Source organism: Lipotes vexillifer, unplaced genomic scaffold (genome assembly GCF_000442215.2).
Source record: "Lipotes vexillifer unplaced genomic scaffold, Lipotes_vexillifer_v1.1 scaffold1154, whole genome shotgun sequence".
Lineage (NCBI taxonomy): Eukaryota > Metazoa > Chordata > Mammalia > Artiodactyla > Lipotidae > Lipotes > Lipotes vexillifer.
The window spans coordinates 192,903-214,240 of record NW_006770904.1 but is presented as its reverse complement, the minus strand read 5'-3'; the positions used below and the strand labels follow the sequence as shown (position 1 = coordinate 214,240).

At 46.1% G+C, this 21,338-nt stretch overlaps 1 protein-coding gene across 2 annotated transcripts in view; it reads right to left on the bottom strand.

Annotated features, from left to right (window-relative positions):
* Window positions 1-21,338, bottom strand: part of GFOD1 (Gfo/Idh/MocA-like oxidoreductase domain containing 1) — a 99,777-nt gene that overhangs the window by 18,986 nt on the left and 59,453 nt on the right. Inside the window, exon 1 of one of the 2 annotated variants that reach the window (XM_007446410.1) lies at window positions 16,254-16,423. The exons of the other annotated variant lie outside the window; for it this stretch is intronic. The gene's annotated coding sequence lies outside the window, so the exon portion shown is untranslated. Of the gene's footprint in view, window positions 1-16,253; window positions 16,424-21,338 lie in introns of those variants that run through there. 2 annotated transcript variants of the gene reach the window in all.

The window sequence follows — 21,338 nt, the reverse complement described above, 5'->3', positions numbered from 1 at the left end:
GCCTCTCCCGCTGCGGAGCACAGGCTCTGGACGCGCAGGCTCAGCGGCCATGGCTCACGGGCCCAGCCGCTCCGCGGCGTGTGGGATCTTCCCGGACCGGGGCACGAACCCGCATCCCCTGCATCGGCAGGCAGACTCCCAACCACTGCGCCACCAGGGAAGCCCCTGCCTGGTGGTTTTTAACAGGCAGTGTCCCGCTCCACACACACCTCGCTATCAGAGTAATCAGTATCTGTGGGCACGAGGCCGGGGACAGGAGGTGGAGACTTCCTGCGGATCCTGTACCCATGCCCCGGCCCCAACTCTGACCCTGTGCATTCCCTCATCCACAAAGTGAGGGGCTGGGCTGAAGCCCCTCTTCTGAGGAACACTCGCCCCACAGGGTGTTCATCGCCCTGCCATGCACGAGAAAAGGATTCTAGGGTTAAGAAGTCTGGGAAGTGCTTGTTAAAAATGCAAAATAGTTGCAAGTCTGTTTTCCATCCCCAGCCCCAGCCTAGATCTCATTCCTCAGTGCCCCAGCAGAGATTCGACTTGCCAGTCACCACCCTCGCCCCGTATGCTTCTGTGTGTTCCTGTCTTGATGGTTTTTAAAGCAACGTTAAGCACCCTGTTACACAGGCACACACACAATAAATACAAGTTGCAAGCACCCTCTCCATCAGCAAAAGGTTTCTCTAATACAGTTCCTCTTTGAGCCATTAATGATTGCGCCAATCTCCAAGGAATCAATGACACTGGAACAATCCCCCAGTGATCCAACCTTTCCCCCTTTATAGTAAAGCATGTTGGAGAGAAGAGAGACAGCTAGTATTTGGACTAGATGTTCCATGGGGGGGGGGGGTCCAAGTATAACATTCTTTATACCGTGACTTGCTAAGCGAATCACAAATCTGCATTTATTTGGGGGGCATAGAGAGAAGATGGGGGGCCAGAGGGGCTCTGGTGCTAAGTCAGGGCTCCCTGTGGTGCTGCAGCTGGCCCTCCACACGGCCTCAAGGAAGGAGAGCACTTTAGTCCTTCTAGAAGCTACAATTCAGGGGTGCAAAAGCACTCAAGGACACGTTGCAGAGCACATGCTGCCCAACCTCCATTGCACACACACCTTTAGGTTGAATGAGCTGAAATGAAAGAGGTTTGGTAAACTGTTTAGAAAAACTCTCAGCAACTGGACATCTAAACGACTCACTGCAAAATTCAAATAGAGGAGCTTTTGCCAACTGCTGATAAGCAATCAATTTTTTAAAGGTCCATACTGTGTCAATACAGTGGCTTTAAAAAATGTTTAACAGCCCTTTTCCAATCTATCTTACTATTAGTCTTTTCCAATCATACGCATCTCTCTCTCTCTCTCTCTCTCTCTCTCTCTCTCTCTCTCACACGCACACACACACACACACACACACACACACACACACACACGCCCCTCCTGTTTAGAAACGTAATCTTTGCCATCGCCCATCGTATGGCCTTTGAGGCTTCCCATGCCTTGGCCATGATTTATCCCTCTAAAGGGATTCTTTACTTCCCCTCTGCTAAGTCCTCAAGTTCAAGCAGGTTCAGCCTCACCGTACACTCTCCCACCCTCAGACCTTTGCCCCCTTCCTCTCCAGTCTCCACTGTGCCAACCCCGCCTCCAAGGTCCAACTTAAGTGCCGTCTCCTCTGAGACATCTTTCCTGAGGACTCCAAGCCTCAGGTATCTCTCCACCTCTAATTTGCTGCCTGCATCAGGTATATCTTTCTGAACCTTCATTATATAACATCTGGGATCCTTAGCCATATTTTCACGTGTAATATTGAAGCTGCCAACCATCTGTGAATTCTACAACTGTAAGCAAGATTCCCCCAAACCTTCTGGGCTTCAGTTTATATAAAATGTGGGTAACAACAGGATCTACCTTAAAAGATTGTTATGAGGATTAAACGAGACAATGCATGTAAGCTATTTCACACAGTGCCTGGCACAGTAAGTGCTTAATAAGTGCTATTATTAACCAACCAGTGAAACCTTTGGAACAACCAGGAACCATCTCTATTTCCTGGTGTCCTCCAATGGCCTAGCACAATAACCATCTTCAATAAATCCTTTTACTCCTTGAAATTAACCCAAGGGAGGAGGAGGAAAGAATTCAGAGGAAGTAAGTTTGAAAGGATACTTAATTATGGTTTTCAAGGATATAAAGGGTTATTTTTACAGAGGATGATGAACATTAGATTTTCTTTGTGCTTGTCTCCTTGAAGGCAAAAGATGACAATTGGAGTTAAATTTCAGTAATCTTGGCTGAAACTTCCTGATGACACCAGTGAAGCTTCAGCAAAGAATACTGATGAAGGTCACATGTAGGGGCGCCAGACCAAGGACTGAGTCTGACCTCAGAGCTCTACCACTTATTTGCACAAGTAACTTCATGCCCGTAAGCCTCAACTTCTTCGTCTGTAAAATGGGGCTAAAAAGAGTACCAGCTTCATTGGAGAGTTGTAAGAATCATCTTAAAAACTTAGCACAGAGTCTGGAACATAGTAAGTGCTCAATAAACAGTAATGATGGTCATGTTATTGTACCAAGGGATGTTGTGGAGTTTCTTTAAAATGGTTATAAACAGTTACTTTTAGTAGACAGCTGGGGAACAGGCTGGCCCATTGCTCACGTCTTGTAGATAACTACTTGAGGTTCTGAAATTTGTTAGACCAGAAACAACTCTGGGGTGGGAGGCTGGCGGGGGTGGGAAGCAAAACAACTCTGCTGACCAGGTATGCAGCGTACTTCCATCCTCATTACGAACTGCTCCTTCTGACATCAAAGCAACCTAAATGTCCATCGACAGATGAATGGATAAAGAAGATGTGGTGTATATATTCACAATGGAATACTACTCAAAAAGAATGAAATAATGCCATGTGCAGCAACATGGATGGACCTAGAGATCATCAAACGAAGTCAGACAGAGAAAGACAAATATCATATGACATCACTTCTATGCGAAATCTAAAATATGGCACAAATGAACTTATTTACAGAACGGAAACAGGCTCACAGACATAGAGAACAAATTTATGGTTACCAAAGGGGAGGGAGGGGGGCATAAATTAGGAGCTTGGGATTAGCTGACACAAACTACTATATATAAAACAGGTAAGCAACAAGGTCCTACTATATAGGACAAGGAACTGTATTCAATATCTTGTAATAAATTATAACGGAAAAGAATATGAAAAAGGATATATGTATGTATATGTGCGTGTGTGTGTGTGTGTGTGTGTGTGTGTGTATAACCGAATCACTGTGCTGTACACCTGAAACTAACACAACATTGTAAATCAATTACACTTCAATTCAAACAAAAAATTGCTTCAGTGTGTTTTGGCCCTGGGTCCTCTCAGATAATTGACTCATTTCATACTGGGGGAGACAGGGTAAGTAGATGAGGTGGATAGGTAGGAGAAATGAAGTCAGGGAGCTTTCCAGGGAAGAAAAGAAGTGACACGGGCTTTGTGGGGCCATACTCCCTGGCTCACCATCTTTGCCGACAGGCCCCCACGGACCAGTCCCATGCAGCCCTGCAGGAACACAGTGGCATCAAGGCTCTCCATCCAGGTGGAGCAATGGGGTTCCCCCCAAACACATGCCTCTCTCATTTCTCTGGAATCTGGTGACACCAGAACTTACTGAAGCATTTCTTTATAATAATGCCAACTCGTGCTGCTTGAGTTTCAAAATTTTTTAAAAAATTGATTCAAAACAACTTTTTTGTGTGTGTAGGCATCATTACTTATTCAAATTAATTTAGACGCTACAAGAATAGTACATTATTTTCCTTGGACAGTTTCTTAAAGGAATAATGTATAGGTATTTTGCTAGCTAGCTAACTGATAAATAAGTATATAAACTGTTTTTAAAAGATTTACTTTATCATTAAACATGATCTTTTTCATGATTCTATGTAAATTTTGTTTTCACATAAAAATGAGAAAGCTCTTCATATATGATATGGAAAGTTATACAAAAAGGGCAAGGGGCAGAAAAACGTGCCTGCTATATTACCATCTGTATAGAAGGCAAAGAATAAATGTATATTTGCTTGTATTTATGTAAAATATCTCTGGAAGGGAACACTGATAACCAGTAACGCTGGGTGCCTCTGGGTAGGAAATGGGTGGCTCAGAGCAAGAAATGGGAGGGGGGCTTTTCAGCATGTCTGCTTTTGTTCTCTTTGAATTTTAAACTCAGTGAGTGCATTACAAATTTTAAAATGAATAGATAAAATTACAATTTTTGTTTGAAAAGGAAAAAAAAAAACAAAACCCTTACAATGTCCTTTGGATGGAGGTAGGGGCCTAAGCTTCAGGAGGGAGGGTCATGGGCACATCCAGCAGTGTGACAGCTGGGCCTTGGACAGGGCCCTCTACCAAGAGGCACTGGGTACACGATAACAAGCCTATAAATCACTCGATAAAACTCTCATATCGTGGCTGGCCTCTGAAAGGGGAATCTTGTTTTTCCTTTCCTGTAATACAAGAGATTCATGAGTTATCCAGAAATTCAGAGACTGTGGTGTCACGGGCTGGTCGGCTTAGAAGTTGGGCAGACGCCAGGCCTGCCCTTTAGTTGCTGTGCGAACTCAGATAAGAGCGTTAGCCTCTCAGGGGTTCAGCTTCCTCATCAGCAAAATGCAGGCAGTCATATCATGAGGAGCAAATAAAGATAACATGTAAAGTGCCCAGCTATCAGTCCTCACTCATAAATGAGCAATAAAGGATCCAGAAGCCACTGTCACTGGGATAGCCTTCCTGAGCTCTCTGGTCTTTGCTCCCCACTAAAAAGAAACTTCTTGGGCATAAATACCAGCCAGCATCACTCCCACCTGAGTGAGTCCTCAGCCATGAACAGGGGAAGCTGGGGGCCTTCCCTTGGGAGCGCCCCCTCTGGCTTGTGTTATCCCTGGTCTGAGCGGCTGGGACAATTCCAGGCCCAGCTTGGGGTTCATTCATTCCAAAAAGATCTGATCCTGGGACTAAACGTGCCGGTCACTGAGTCTGGGGTGAGAAGGGCAGGCAGAGGGGGATGCAGGAAGGTAATCCTAGGAGGTCACCATCGCCTGCCCTTTTCAAACTTGCAGAAGACGATTTAGAATTTGGGAGCCTGGGGAACAGCATTTGTATGTTTAGTATGTTTTTCACAACCACAGACGTATCTATGAAAGCACCCGACGTGCAAACTAAGCTGGGGAACTGTATCAGTCCCACTTCTAGGTAGTTCACTAGAAATTCTCCAAATAATTATAGGCATCATTTATTGAGCACCTACTCTTTGCAGCCACAGTGCTAGATGCTTTATCTTTGATCTTTCCTGCAAAGTTAGGTTACCGCCTGCATTTTACAGATGAGGAAACGAGCCTCAGAGGTAGTATATTTGACCTGCTAGAGGTCACAACTTCACTACAACAAGAGGGTCAGAATTTGAACTCTGGTCTGAGTGGCCACCCTCTTTCAAATGCGCCTCTCAACGTGAGTGCCACGCTGAGTGTCTGCTAGCTGTACCAGCAGCACTGTCCCCTACAGGACAGGTGGCCTTTCCCAAGAGTGGGTGCTAAAGATTCCATGTCCCCTGTGGTGGTAGGTTGAAGGTCAACATCCCAATCCCCAGAATCTGTGAACGCTGTCTTATATGATGGCAAAAGGGACTTGGCAGATATGACGAAGTTAAGGATCTAGAGGTGGGAGATTAGCCTGGATTATCCAGGTGGGCCTGATGTAATCACAGGGTCCTTATCAGAAGGAGGAAAGAGATCAGAATGGGTGGTAGGGGACGCGTCACAAAAGCTAGAGGTTGGAGTGATGTGAGAACATCATCAACAAGAAACACAGCCAAGGCAGCTTCTAGAAGCCGGAAAACATAAGGAAAAGGATTCTCCCCTGAAGCTTCTAGAAGGAGCGCAGCCCTGCCAGCACCTTGAATTCACATTTCTCACCTCTGAGAATAACTCTGTATTATTTTAAGCCACTAGGACTGTCATCATTTATTACAGCAGCCATAGGAGACTCACACACCAGATGTTTCATGTCAGAGGGAGGGATATTTACCTCCCAGAAGGAGGGAAAAAGTTCTGGAGTGGCAGTGATCACAGGAGTGCAGTGATGCACTGGAAGACCCACACCTTCAGAGCACAGAGAGGCCTGGTGAGGAAAGTGCTCAGGGAAAGGCAAGGGCACCCGTGACCGTCACTTCGCAAGCTCGCAGCAGTGACCGGGGAGAATTCCTCAGGGGAGAATCCAGCAGTGACTGGGGACTGTGGAGCCCCGCGGAAGCTGGCCTCAAAGGGAAAAGGGGTGTCTGGCTTCAGGTCCCTCTGCTCTCCATCGGAGGACAGCCAGCCTGCTGTGAGAAATTCATCTGGACTGTCACTACCTGCTTTCACTTCCTCACTTCCCAGGCCCTGCCTCATCTCGGGGGCAGCCCCTGCCATACCCAGAAGGATGGGAGACAGAACATATCATAAAACCCAGAGGGGGACCACGGGAGAGACCGAGGGCCCTGACAGCACCTGGCAGGTCAAACGTTTGCCTCCATCCGCCAGGTCAGAAGCCAACGCAAAACAGGAGAGCAGGTGGGGAACAGGAAATATACTTGGCCAGACAGCAATTCAGCCCTAGCAGTCGTGAGAAGACGGTGGTGTCCTGCGGTGGGTGTGTCGGGACACACCGGCCCACGTGCATCCCCCTGGAGTGTTTTGACTTGACCATTGGGTGGTGGGGGCGGGGGTGATTTTTTTTTTTTTTTAATATAGGGAATCTTTTAAAAAATTATTTATTTATTTTATTTTTGGTTGCGTTGGGTCTTCATTGCTGTGCACAGGCTTTCCCTAGTTGTGGTGACCAGGAGTTACACTTCTTTGTGGCGCGCAGGCTTATTGCAGTGGCTTCTCTTGTTGCAGAGCACAGGCTCTAGGCCTGTGGGCTTCAGTAGTTGTGGCACACGGGCTTAGTTGCTCCGCGGCATGTGGTATCTTCCCAGACCAGGGCTCGAACCCGCATCACCTGCATTGCCAGGCGGATTCCTAACTGCTGCGCCACCAGGGAAGTCCCAAGGGGTGAACATTTTTATGTTAAGTATATTTTATATTAAAATAAACACAGACACATGTGGAACCAAATACAAATTCCGCATTAAGTTTTAGAAGAAGAAATTTCCGACTATAGGCCACGTCCCCAGATACTCTGTCTCCTTAAGTCTGTACTCCCTTTTCTCAACAAATAACTCAGAAGAAAGTCTGAGAAGCCGAGTTTAGGGAAAAGGGCCAACACTGGAGCCTTCATAGCTGTGTTTGACTCCTGGCACAGCTAGCCACTAGCTGTATCATGTTAGTTACTGTATTGTGATAAATTATGTGATATAATATTTATTATACATATTATATATAGTATATATAACATACATGATGTTATATAACACCATATACCATATACAGTATATATAACACGTGTTATATAATATTATGTATTATATATAATATACAGTATATGTAATATATGTTATATACTATTATATATTATATAATGTTACGTGTGTATGTATGTGTATATATATATATATATACACATATATACATATACATACATATACACACACACATCTATCTATCTATCTATGTATATATAAAACTTAGCCCTCCTGTGCTTCTCAGTCAATGGCGCCTTCTCTTTCCTGCCAGCCAGGGTTCAGGCCAGCCAGGGTTCAGAGCAGCACCCCAGAACAGGAACCATCGAGGGCCATTCAGGGGCTCAGGGTCTTTGTAAAAAGCCTCTCTATTGACAAATATGCTACGGACACCAGTTGACTCTGCTCGTTCTCTTTATTTCTTCTAGCACAAAACACGAGCTAGTTAATAATAATGTTGGGCATTTAAAAGAAAAGGGCTATACAGGCACTTTGGGAAACAGGCAGATTTTTAAGAATGTAAAACATATATCGAGGGTTTCCCTGGTGGCACAGTGGTTAAGAATCCACCTGCCAGTGCACGGTACACGGGTTCGAGCCCTGGTCCGGGAGGATCCCACACGCCACAGAGCAAATAAGCCAGTGCACCACAGCTACTGAGGCTGCGTGCCACAACTACTGAGCCTGCGCTCTGCAATGGGAGAAGCCGCCACAATGAGAAGCCCGCGCACCGCAACGAAGAGTGGCTCCCGCTCAGTGCAACTAGAGAAAGCCCACGTGCAGCAACGAAGACTCAATGCAGCCAAAAAAAATAAATATAAATAAAATAAAAATTTAAAATATGTACTTAAAACCCCCCACATATATCGACCCTAAAGCCCAGCAACTCCATTCCTAGAAATGTACTGAGGAGAAATAAAAACAAAAACCCCTGAACATGGGGCTTCCCCAGTGGCGCAGTGGTTGAGAATCTGCCTGCCAATGCAGGGCACATGGGTTCGAGCCCTGGTCTGGGAGGATCCCACATGCCGCGGAGCAACTAGGCCCGTGAGCCACAATTACCGAGCCTGCGCGTCTGGAGCCTGTGCTCCGCAACAAGAGAGGCCGCGATAGTGAGAGGCCCGCGCACTGCGATGAAGTGTGGCCCCCGCTTGCCACAACTAGAGAAAGCCCTCGCACAGAAACGAAGACCCAACACAGCCATAAATAAATAAATAAATAAAAATTTAAAATCATATGGGCTTCTAAGAAGACCTCTGCTTAAAAAATGAAAAAAAAAAACGAACATGAACGTTCATAGCAGTTTTATTTATGAAAGCCCCAAACTGGAAACAACCCAAATGTCCATTAGCAGCTGAATGGATAAAGGAATTGTGGTACATCCATAAAATGGAATCTACTCAGCAAGAAAAACAAATGAGCTGCTGAGACATGCAGCAATGTGGAGAAATCTGAGACATGCTACACTGAGTGCAAGAAGCCAGATGGAAAAAGGCCCATGCTCTATGACTCTATTTCTATGAGATTTGTTCAATAGGCAAAGTAAGCTATCATGACAGAAAGCACAGCAGTGGGTACAGGGCTGAGGCTGGGAGGGTAGAGTATGAACCCCAAGATAAACTCAGGAAACTTTCTGCAATGATGGAAATATTCTACACCCTGAGACTGGGGTGGTGTTACATGGGTATATACGTTTATTAAAACTCATCAAACTATACACGTAAAACGAGTGCATTTTATTGTATATAAAGTATACCTCCATGAAGTAAAGAGAGAGAGAAACAGAAAGGGGCAGAGAGAGAGAGAGAGAAAGAGAAAGAGAGAGAGAGGTGTCTGATGTCTTTGATGGCATGTTCCCTTTCGAGGGGGCCAATGCATTGTTTCTCCTTCTAAAATCCTCCATAGTAAATCACGTAATCACTAAGAAGCTGAGTTCCACCCTAAAGGGATTATTATCTATGAAACCATGAGAATGCTGAGTTTTGTTTTTAAAAGGAGAGACCTCTGGTCTTCTGATATACTGGGGAGAGAGTAAAGATTTGATGGAAGGCGGAAGCTCTAGAATGGACACAGCACAGGCTATTACGCAGAAACGTGCACAATGCTGGGGCCAAGATTTAGCCAGTACTCAACCAATTAGAGGTGGAAAAAAAATTAAAACGTGTATTTATCAGTTGGTCAATAGCCTCTGCCCTGAGATTTCTGAGCATCTCCCATCCCGGACGCCCTCCCACCTCCCCAAGGTCCAGCAACTTGAAGGTTGGCAGCTACACAGACAAAACCCTATTCCAGTTGTAAGGTGGCTTCCGGGCTGATGGGCTGGTGTCTGGCCACCCTGGAGGGGAAGTATTTTTAATGCCTCCCCTGCAAGAAAAATATGAGTTAAGAGTAATCCACAAGCATATAGTGATGAAAAGAGCACACTTTGTCAGAATGAATTGCTGCCAATGGAAAAAACACAAAAGTGGGATTTTTTTTTTTAGGCACATGCCATGTAAAAACTCTTAAGGGGTTTTTCCACGTGTAAGCCCAGGTTTGATCCTAATTGCAGACTTGTGTCTCGCTTCCAGGTAAACATTTTAAATGATGAGAAGAGGGAAGAATCTTGGAAGAACAGAGAGGAAATCACATCTGATGACTGGAGGCCAGGGATGAGAAATGGGAACACAAGGGACCCTGAGTGAGCAACTCTCCCGCAGGGCTGGGGGAATCTAGCTCTCCACCCTATTAAATAAACTGAGAAGAGTGAGAGCCTTCTTTGTCGCTCCTTAGAACAATTAGTCTTTGTTGCTCAAGTATGGGGGGGTGGGGATAGGAAACAATGGTGGTGTGTCCAGTATCTTCAGCAGAGATTATTTCTCCTCGGCAGGTGCTTGGAGAGTTAACAACAGCATCATACACTGTGCAGACCAATGGACCTACTGCCAGAGGAAATAATTCTATGTTTCAAATTTTTTTATCTGAAATGAAGCAGGAGGATTCTGATTCCAGTTAATGAGGATTATCTGACTGTAGATGTTAGCTTTGTATGAGGTCAGAGACTCACTGTGCCTGAATTATATAAATTTAAATCCTCAATGCACAAAAAAGAGAAAAGAGGAGCCATTAGAAAATGAAGGGGACTTACTTGAAAGATATCATTGCCAGGTTTAAGGGGAGGGCTTGTTTGGATCCTGATTTGAGAAGGCCAACCATGAGAAGACACTCTAGAGACAGTCAAAGAGATGTGAATCTGGGTTGTGTAGTGAATGAGAGCAAGGAATTCTTGTTAATTGTTATGGGTCCAATAGTGGCCTGGTGGCTAATTGGAAAGAGAGGGAGGGAGGAAGGAAGGAAGAAAGGAAGAGAACTAACACATGCTAACTTAGGTATTTACAACACGTGGAATGTCATATTAGTATTTTGGATGGTATTTAAATATTTAAAGTTTTGCAGAAAAATGAATAATCTGAAAATTAAATTAGGAAAACAAGTCCATTAATAACAGCACCAAAAAGGATAAAATATTGGGTTGGCCAGAAAGTTGTTTGGGTTTTTCGTTACTTAGAAATATATTTAAGAAATGCAAAACTTGTACTCTGAAAACTCAAAAAAATTGCTGAAAGAAATTAGAGAAGACTTACATATTTGGAAAGATATCCTATGTTCATGGATCAGAAGATCTAATATTGTTAAGATGTGATACTACCCAATCTGTTGATCTACAGATTCAACACAATTTCTATCAAAAGTCCAGCTGCCCACCCACCCCTTTTATTTTTTACAAATGGATAAGCTGATCCTAAAATTCATACAGAAATGCACCCAGAATAGCAAAAACGATCTTGAAAGAAAACAAAGTTAGAAGACGAACACCTTATGATTTCAAACTTAAGGCTACAGTAATCAGGATGGTGTGGTGCTGGCATGAGGATAGACGAATAGATCAATGAAATATTTAGAATTGAGAATTCAGAAATAAACCCTCACGCTTATGGCTAATTGGTTTTCAACAATGGTGCCAAGACCATTCAATGGGGAAGGAATAGTCTTTTCAACAAGTGATGTCTGAAACTGGATATCCATATGCAAAAGAATGAAGTCGGACCTTTACTTCATGCCATATGCAAAAATTAACTCAAAATGAATCAAAGCCCTAAGTGTAAAAGCTAAAATTATAAAACTTTTAGAAGAAAACACAGGAGTAAAACTTTGAGACCTTGTGTTAGTAGGTTACGACCGTGGCATCCAAACTCCATGGACTTGAACCTCAGTCTGCCACTTCCTTATTATGGCCAAGTGGACAGCTTAATTTTGCTTCGTTTCAACGAAAATGAAGATACAATCAGCCTCATGAGGCTGTTACAAGAACTATATGAGCCAACACTGACGTCTCCCAGAACGTGAACTCAGTCTATGTGAGCTCACTGTTAGCCATGTTCTTAGTAAAGGAACATGTCAGCTACAGAGTGAAGCCTATGTATGGACTTGGGTGCAAAATGTAAAATGCCATTTCCAGATTTAAAAAAGAAATTCCAATTTACAAAGCTTGGTGTGAATTCTCTACAATGGGTAATTTTCCTGGGATCTGTAGTGTAAAACAGTTTGTTTCAAAGGTCCCAAGAGTAGCATGCTGGAGTCCTCTGGGTCAAATTCCACCTGAAGACATTGCTTATGGAGGAACCAGCATTTAAAAGTTTTGAATGTGGATGCCTTTACATGGGGCACCTCCTTCCAGGGACCCACAAGCCCAACCATTCCTTATTGTATAACCTCAGGCATATCTCACTTGTTTACATCCTAGTCTGGTTCCTGAAGATGACTGTTTCTACCCTCTATCTCAAATGCTGTGAAATCCTTGTTGGCTACCTAACTTTCTTCTTACAAGTGTTTGGAGAGTCTCTTCTTTTTTTTTTTTTTTCTTAAAAAAGACAAAATTTTGGAAGGTTTTAAGGCTCTTTTTAATATTTTCAATAACTTAAAAAATATGGTGCTAAAATATTTTAAAACATAGACCAGCACTGTCCCAGCAGAAATATCATGCAAGCTACAAATGCAAGTCACTTGCATAATTTTAAATTTTGTAATAATCACATGAAAAAAGTAAAAAAAAAAACCAAACCATATTTTATATTCTTCTTTCAAACTAAGTGCTTGAAATCCGGTGTGTATTTTACATTTAGAGTACATCTCAATTTGGAACGGCTACATTTGCTCAATAGCCACGGTTGGCCAGCAGCTTGCGAACTGGACGGCGCAGATGTAGAAAACCAATGACAAACCATGAGCTGTAAGACCTTAGAGGAAGAAGTGGGGGTCTACGGGAAAAGAACATTGACATTAGAAACTACTGAAGTGGCAGATTCTGGGGCTTTGGCGGTCACGGTGGTGACGGTGGTCATGTTGAAGTTTGAGATGGAGTGAAACTGAGATCACGTGATTCCAGTGCAGGAGTGGGAGAAGATACTCAGGGCTTCCTTTTCTGCCGTGGGTTCTACTTCCACCCTCCCTATTCCAGGCATATTGGGGGTGGCACAGGACAGGATTGAAGAAAAAGCAAGGAAGAGCAGGAGGGGTTGAGAGAGCACCACTCCTAATATTTAAATCTGCTTCAAGCTCAGGCCCCCACTCAGCGGTGGCCCGAAGGGTCCTGGGGCGAGGATTTTCCAGCTACTCCTGACCTCCCTTCCCCAGCTTCTGAGGCAGCTTCTCCATCTCCAAAGAACAGGCGTACTGCTTCTGCTCTTCAAGGAATATTATGTTCTCCCAACTGCGATATTTTGGGTCTTTTTGGCAGGAGGTGGGATGGGCAGGGGTGGAAATAACTCACGAATGTTCTCTGAACAAGAAACCAGGAAAGCACAGCCACCTGGCCTCAGGATTTTGCTGGCTCCAGGGACATCACTGTAAACCCACTAACACTAATTGCTTTCACATCTGCTCCCATTTCTAGTGGAAATAAAATGCCTCTCCGGCTAATGGGAGACAGAACGCCCGCATGCTGTTTGTTCACCTCATTACATAAGAGCTCTGGCTCCCACCACTCCTCCCCAGGCCCCCAGCCTGAAATCCTTGAAAGGGCATCTTGCGCAAAGCTGGCAGGAGCCTCACATGCACAGAAAGGACGCCTGCGTTCCTGCTAGGGCTGCAGAACTCCCTAATCCTAGACTAAACAAACGTGGGGTGTTGGGGGAGGCAGAAAGGAGAGAGAGAGAAAAGGGAAGGAATCCTACTTGCTTTTAATTCATGCTTCCTGGGATATTTTGGATCTCTTTATTTGACATGAAGAACCAAGATCTGAACCTCAACTTCTGAATTCAGACTTCTGACTGCCAAAGACGGCAAAAATACAAGTCCAGCTGAGATTGGGCTTTAAGCAAATGGACTCTCAACCCACTGGGCCTAACACAGTTGCCCTTTAAAATGATTTATGGCAGCTCACTGGGAAGCCATCTTTGACAGTCTGGTTCTAGCTGGGCTGCCTGTGTTCACCCCTGTGGTAGGACTTGTTACACAACATGGTCTGTCTCCCCACTGACTGTTGGCAGGACAGCATCTTACACACCCCTCTATCTTCAACGCCGAGCATGGGTCTCGGCAAAGCACAGGTGTAGCTCAGAGCCCTGGCCGTCCCTCCCCTCTCCCCAAAGATTCTAGTAACAGAACCATGCATTTTTAGCTGGACCCACAGTTGCTAAGAATAAAAACTACATTTCCCAGTCTCCCTTGCAGTTAAGTGTGGCCATGTGACTAAGTTCTAGCTAATAGGATATGAGTAGAAGTGATTTTATACATATAATATATATAATATAAAGTTCCCATGGTGCAATTCTCCATCTCCCTTCTTCCTGTGTGAATACTGACCAGGGTGAGGTCATCTTGGGCCACACAGTCAAGGACGACACCCTAGAGATGGTGGTGTGATAAGACAGGTTCCTGGAGCCTAGACAGTGTGGAGTGTCAGACTGCTTTTGGAGGGGCTGCTGTGTGAGAACGAAACTTATTTTGGAACTGGGTCACGGTAGCTGAAATTACGTGCTTAGGATTTATTTGTTGAAGCAAAGAAAGGATGATACCCCTATAACAGAGAACTCCACTGTGGTGGTTATTTTATGTGACTGGGCCACAGGGTGCCCTGACATTAGGTCAAACTTTATCCTGCAGTATCTGGAAGGGTGTTTCTGGATGAGATTAACATTTGAACTGGTAGACTGAGTAAGCAGATTGCCCTCCCTAATGTGGGTGGGCCCCATCCAATTAACTGAAGACCTCAGTCTGAAGGCTAAGTAAGAGGACCTCCTGCTGCCCAACTGTCTGAGCTATCAGTCTTTTCCTGCCTTTGAACTAAAACTGAAACATCAGCTCCTCTTGAGTCTCAAGGCTGTTTGTTGGCTTTCAGACTAGAACTTACCATTGGATTCCCTGGTTCTCAGGCCTTTGGACTTGGACTGGAACTACATACACCATTGGCTCTAGTGGGTTTCCAGCTTACCGACTACAGCTTTGGGACTTCTCAGCCTCCATCATCGTATGACCTATTCCCTTATGATAAATCTCTTTCTTTATTCTTGGCAAACATGGGTCCAGCTGAAAGTTAATGGTTCTGTTACTAGAGAAGAGAAGAACTGATCTGGGGGAGGAGGGGGCAGCCGGGGTCTGTGCTACATCTATAATTTGCTGAGACCCGTGCTAGGCGCTGGAGGTAACGTGGTGTATAAGATGCGATCCTGCCAGCGGTCAATGGGGAGACAGACAAGGCACTGTCTAATTACACCATAATGTGAGCTCTAGAGAGAGAGAGATAGACATAGATCTAGATATATCTCCAATTGGTTCTGTTTCTCCAGAGAGCCCTGAACTAATACACTCACTCTTTGGCTCCCCTTCTGGACAGCCAGCCTCTGGTTCTTCCTACCTCTCTTACTGATGAAGAATCTTACATCCCTGACTAGATTACATGCTCCTGGGCTACAGAGGTTCATCTTTCTCATCACCTTCTTTTGTCTCCACCTCCCTCTATATGCTGCCTACTCTAGGCTGGAATAGAGCAGCACTCCATGACCAGACACTTGAATAAAGGATGATATTAAAATCAAAGCCCTTGGGGACTTCCCTGGTGGCGCAGTGGTTAAGAATCCGCCTGCCAATGCAGGGGATACGGGTTCGAGCCCTGGTCTGGGAAGATCCCACATGCCGCGGAGCAACGAAGCCCGTGAGCCACAATTACTGAGCCTGCGCTCTAGAGCCCGTGAGCCACAACTACTGAACCCACGTGCCACAACTACTGAAGCCTGTGTGCCTAGAGCCTGTGCTCCACAACAAGAGAAGCCACCGCGATGAGAAGTCCGCACACCGCAACGAACAGTAGCCCCCACTCACCGCAACTAGAGAAAGCCTGCGCGCAGCAATGAAGACACAATGCAGCCAAAAATAAACTAATTAAATAAAAAAAAGAAGAAAACAAAGCCCTTTGTCTTGTCTCTTTGGAGTGCTTTTGAAACACCCTGTTACAACCGCCAAGAAAACTGTCCAAGATGGCCAAGTTCAAACTTTCTCCAAAGCAGAGACTGGGTTTTTGTATAAACACCTTCTGTGTAGCCATGATGCTCTATGTAGTGAAACGAAAGTGGAAAATTGGGGGGAAATTAATTTGGGGGGAAATTACGATCAAATGGGGCTCAGAGAATAAACTGTTGCAACCGGATTTAGTCAGATGGCTTTTCCTGAGTCACTGAATTTCATCAGGAGAGAACTGCAAACACAAACGCTTTGTTTAAAGTAGCTGGTGATGAAATAAATAAGGTGACTCCGACTCGACCCCCCTCACCTCCTCACACCCTTCCAACCGACTTTCCGAGATTGCCCAAACAGAGAGCAGAAGTTCAAAGAATCTCTTTTCTTGGGTCAGCTTCCAGAGGATGCAAGCACTTGCCTTTGCTCCCAGGAAAACCGTGATCGGGTGAAGGTAGGTGAGAAGCGTGCCCTTCCCTATGCAACACTGCAGAAGGGAGAGCGGCCCGGGGCCTGTCACCGGACTGTTTGTCTCCATGTGGAGAATGTTTATGAACTGACACATTCGCTTTCCAGCTCAGGAAATAGCTGCCCGGTCAGAACACAATTGAACCTGACCTTGGGCCCCAGCTGTGGCAGGCAGAGGTTAATTTCCTTTCCTCCTCCGGCAGGACCCGGGGTTGATTGTCTTCTTGTGCCTAATTACATTTTCTGCACAATACGGCATGCAGCATATCTCGGGCAGCAGGCAGCTAGGCCAAATCTTCCCCTGGTTCCTCCCTATGGTTTGAAGCAGAAGTTTGATAAGGGGCACATTTCACTTTAAAAAAAAAACAAAACAAAACACGCTGTTAATTGTGAGGAGAAAGTACTTTTTCTACTGGTACTTTCTCCTCCAGTAAAAATGTACATTTGCCTGTGAGAACCTCCCCATGTGACCTGGCAGGGAGAAAATAGAAAGCAGCCATGAAAAGGAGCTCAGGTGAACAACTTAGGACCTGAAGAAAAGTAGGCCAGTGGGTTGAAATAAAATCCTGCCACAAGCAAGCAAAAGATTTAATAAGCAGGAGACAGAGTGGCGCTGGCACAGGCCTTGGGCCCCCTACTTTCAGTGTGTTCCTGGCCATCGGTGCACAATGGCCATCTCAGTTGGGATGATACACTTGTTTATTTAAATGTTCATTTATTTTGGGGTGACTTTATTGCCTTTGGGAGAAATCACACATATTCCTATCTTTGCTTTTTTTACTTAACTCAGAAAACTCTGAAGAGGAAAATGTAACTTCTAAATCCTACCAGCCATCAAGCAACCATCCTTAAGTTAGGTGACCGCGATCCAGTTATACCTTTATGTACATGTACGGTTAGGAAGATGGGTAGATTTATAGGTAAGAAATAATTTAAAAGGGACTTTACCACACACTATCCTTTCAGTATTTGAACTTGACAGAGAAAGAAACTGAAATGAAACAGAATCTGCTGAATTTCTGAAAAAAGATACAGATTTCAAGCCTCGTAGGATTCTGAAGGTAGGTCCAAGGCCAACTGAGGTAAATGACGTCAGAAAGGCAGGGAGCACGGGGAAATAAAACCCCCAAAAGCCCTAAGAGATGCGAACTGTTCTCCTTGGCCCTCTGGAGAGATGCGATCAATTGAGATAGGGTGGCCTGCTCTGGACTCAGTTCTCTGGAAGCCCAGGGCCTGGCTTTAACACCGCAGCTGGCTCACGCTGCATTTGCGTAGATGATCTGACCTCTTAGGAAGGGAGCATCTACCTAGTGCTGGTAAATTCTGACAGTTAACAATGAAGGTGGAAAGGAGGTTGCTAGTCAGGGTATGCTGGCAGGAGGAAAGCAGGGAACAATGTGAAAGCTCAGAATTCGTATCAGGGGACGCCCAGGATAGACCAACGGAGGTCTGACCACTTTGGATGAAAGATGAAAAAGATAAGAGAAGGAGTGAGGGACGAAGGGGGGTGGGGTGGGAGAAAAAGACACATCTGGCAACCCTGACACTGAAAACCAAAACCTTATCTACCCCCAGCCCCACCCCTTATGCTCTGTCTGGGCAGCGGAGGGCACATCATTATTCACACAGCGCAGCAGTTTAACTTCAAGGAGACAGTGGGAAATGCTTTCAAAGTAACCAGGGCCTCGTACCCAGGTGTATGATGAAGCCTCAAGCCCAGGAAGAGCCAGCGCCCTACAAAAAGGCAAGTTCACATGTAGCCCTGTCAGCCATTGTCCTTCCCCCCAGCACTGCCAGAAGGAAGGAGGGGCAACGGAAGGAAGGTTCCAGGCAAGGGGACACCTTAAGTCAGAGACACCAGCTGTGAAAACAGCGGCTCTAGGCCCTGAAGGAATCAAACCTCTCTGGCTGTCGGCCGGCCTCCTCCACTACGAGGGGAGGACCCAGAGAGACTCCAGCTGTCCGTTCTCATCCAGTTGCAATGGGCGGCCTGTTCTCCTCAGATGCAGGGACAGAGTGTCACCTGGGAGACATCCTGCCCCCCACACAGAGGTCAGCGGTTGGCCCCCAAGAGGAAGGCCTGTCCTCCCAGCCTGTGACAGGAACCAGGCCTGAGGGTAAAAGAGCACATCGACATTTTCTTCTCTCAATGAATCGAGATTAGACGTCTCACCTGACGCTAGCACAGTGTCCAGTGAGAGACCTGGGCTAAGCCTTTGCTTCTGAGGCTGCGTACAGAGGCTCAGCGCATGGGCTTTGGAACCAGGATGCCCAGTTCTAGCTCTGCTGCTTTCTCAAGTTCTTTGTGCCTCTGTTTCCTCATCTGTAAAATGGGAGGAATATTCATAGCTACCTTAGAGCTACTGCAGGGATTAGAGGAGTTGGCCCAGGCAGAGCGCTGAGCACAGTTCCAGGACACAGGAAGGGCCGTGAGGACCACTACTACCACTGAGCCCTTAATAAGTGTTAGGGGCTAAATTGTGTCCCTGGAAATTCATATGTTGAAGTCCTTACCCCCAGTACCTCAGAATGTGACTGTACTTGGAGAGAGAGGTCATTTCAAGAGGTCATTAAGGTAAAGGAAGTCACGAGGGTGGGCCCTAATCCAGTATGACTGGTGTCCTTATAAGAAGGAGAGATTAGAACACAGATGTGTATAGAAGGAAAGGACCACGTGCAGACACAGGGAAAAGCGGCAATCTACAAGCCAAGGGAGAGGCCTCAGAAGACACCAACCCTGCCAACACCTGGATCTCAGACTTCTAGCCTCCAGAACGTGAGGAAATAAATTTTGTTGTTGAAGCCACCCGGTCTATGGTACTTTGTTATGGCATCCCCAGCAAACTAAAACACATACAGGTTGACTCTTATTTTAGCAGAACATGACATTCAGCCAGTGTGACCCATGGGGAGGTAGAGCCAGTGTCACATCTGACTGGTGATATCAGTTATATAACATTTTTAACCCCCCCCCCCCCACTTCCTGTTAGTCTTAGCCTAGTGGTGCTTACCCTTGTGTGAGAGAATCAGCCTTTTGCTACAGAATCAGTGAGAACAGGTCTGCTTTCTACCCCCCCTCATCTTGCCTCCCCTTCTGGGCTCACACAGTCCAGGGCCCTGCATCCTCTGAGCATCTCTGCCTCCCTTCTTTGAAGCATGGAAGTTGCAACAGTGAAGGGGTGAATGGGGCTCCTCTGAGCAAGGCCATCACCAAATCCTCAACTGAGGAGCCCCTGGGCTCCTGTCTGCTTCAGAGAGTGTAGCGTCTGAGGGACGTGACAGGGTTGCTATGACAACAAGCACGCACGCACGCACGCACGCACTCACGCACGCTGTTTGCTCAGCACCTTTCACAGTATTCCAGGCAGTCTCGGTGCCACCAAGACTTGTACACACAAGAAGCCCAGGGAAATCTGAACTGGGAAAGAAGTTGTGCCAGAGCACTGAGTACACCCAGGCTGATGGCCCCCCTTGCTCTGTCATCAAGTGAGCCTTGGCCATCACGTCCCCCAGAAGGTCTGCACCTGAGACTGTGTTCTGCTGTCACCTGGCATTCTCCTTCTCTTGTAAGGTTGCTGGCCACACGATTTGGTGGAGCATTTGCCCACAGTGCCCTGACCCTTTCACACTCTCTCGGGCAGCAGGAGAAAGGAGCAGAGGTGAACTTTCAGTCTGACAAATCTGTCTGGGGATGGGCGGCATGGGGAGTAAGTCACCACTTGCTAGGGATTGTTTAGCTGTTACTGGTCTCCACTCTCTCCTGCTACCACGGTACGTGAGCCCAGGCAGAGTCGGCAAGGATGATGAGAGGTGACAAGCATGCGTTCCTCAGCCAAGGTAATCAAAAGAGGGGGTCTGGTCCACGAAAAACGAATACAATCTTTTCCTAATCGAAGGTACCCACAGGGGCATTCAGTCCAGAAGGGCAGGGAGCTCCCACATGGCTGGAATTTAGCTCTTTATTCTCCTCATCTAAAGTAAGCCAAGGGTGAGGAAACCTGAAAAGAATGTCTGAGCATTCTTTGGCCAAACTGGGAGTAGGAGGAAGCACCGCTCTGAAGCATGCATTGCCCCCTCCCACCAGGGCCACACCAGCTACCACTGCCTGGCACGTCAAGCAGCCTGTGCTACCCTCGAACTAGCACGTGTGGGAACCAACCCACAGCAAAAGCAAACAAACAACCTGGCAGATCAGCCCCCAAGACTCTGCCGGGAGAACCAGGTTCAATCTCATAGTTCAACCTAGTTCTGTCTCTTGAACAGATAACTGAGAACAGCAATGCCTTTGGGAATTACACGGCACAGAGATGTTCGCTGTAAAGAGGCCAACAGAAAATGCATGAGATGGCTAAGCCCCTAAAACCATCACAGAAATCAGGTTCCGGAGTTTACAGGTGATGTTTTCCTCTGCTTTACAGTTGCCAAAGCAAGCCACGTGTGTTATACAGAGAAGGGCTTGTTAATACCAGTCCAATGCAAGTTGTATCCACCTGTAGAAGGCTGCCACTTAAGAGGAGGTTACTCTGTCCCCTAGTCAGGCTAAGTGTTATTAAACCACTTCTAAGCACCCAGTGATAGGCCACGTGCTCTGGGGAGACCACGGGAGAAGCACAAAGCACGGCCCCTGTTCATTAGCATCTTGCCATCTGGATGGGGAGAAAGGATGTGCGTATTTGGAAATGACTGGAGATGGCAGTGCGGTCACACAGGATCGAGGGCCAGATCGCGTGACACAGGTGTCAGTGCTTAAGAATTTGGAGAGTGCCAGAGTCACCCAGCCCTACTGCACATCCAACCAACTAAACAAAACTAGTCAGCAAAGACTGGAGAGGCCGAAGAGCCGAGCTGCTGGTCTGAAATGGAGCAGGTGGTGTATTTGGTGGCTCAGGGCGGTCAGGGCTGTCTCTGGCCGGACACACTGCCCAGCACAGAGTTGGAAAGAG